The sequence below is a fragment of the Rhinopithecus bieti genome, unplaced genomic scaffold (assembly GCF_001698545.2).
Source record: "Rhinopithecus bieti isolate Rb0 unplaced genomic scaffold, ASM169854v2 scaffold_22039, whole genome shotgun sequence".
In the NCBI taxonomy this organism is placed as follows: Eukaryota; Metazoa; Chordata; class Mammalia; order Primates; family Cercopithecidae; genus Rhinopithecus; species Rhinopithecus bieti.
The window spans coordinates 687,322-688,135 of NW_016810828.1; positions in this window are offsets into that span (position 1 = coordinate 687,322).

An 814-nucleotide genomic window follows, 5' to 3' on the forward strand; every position below is an offset into this window, starting at 1 on the left:
TGGGTGCTGACGAGTTGATGGGTGCAGCACACCAACATGGCACAAGTATACATATGTAACAAACCTGCACGTTATGCACATGTACCCTAGAACTTAAAGTATAATAAAAAATAAATAAAAAATAAAAAAAGACACATACACACATATTTTTTTCACTATATTTTAAGTTCTGGGATACATGTGCAGAACGTGCAGGTTTGTTACATAGGTATACATGTGCCATGGTGGTTTGCTGTACCCATCAACCCATCATCTAGGTTTTAAGCCCTGCATGCATTAAGTGTTTCTCCTAATGCTATCTCTTCCCTTGTCCCGCACCCCCTGACAGGCCCCGGCGTGTGATGTTCCCCTCCCTGTGTTCATGTGTTCCCATTGTTCAACTCCCAGTTATGAGTGCGAACGTGAGGTGTTTGGTTTTCTGTTCCTGTGTTAGTTTGCTGAGAATGATAGTTTCCAGTTTCATCCATGTCCATGCAAAGGACATGAACTCATTCTTTTTTATAACTGCATAGTATTCCATGGTGCATATGTGCCACATTTTCTTTATCCAGTCTCTCATTGATGGCCATTTGGGTTGGGTTGTAAGCAAAGACTTGGAACCAACCCAAATGCCCATCAATGATAGACTAGATAAACAAAATGTGGCATATATACACCATGGACTACTATGCAGTCATTAAAAAGGATGAGTTCACATCCTTTGCAGGGATATGGAGGAAGTTGGAAACTATCATTCTCAGCAAACTTACACAGGAACAGAAAACCAAACACTGCATGTTCTCACTCATAAGTAGGAGTTGAACAATGAGAACAC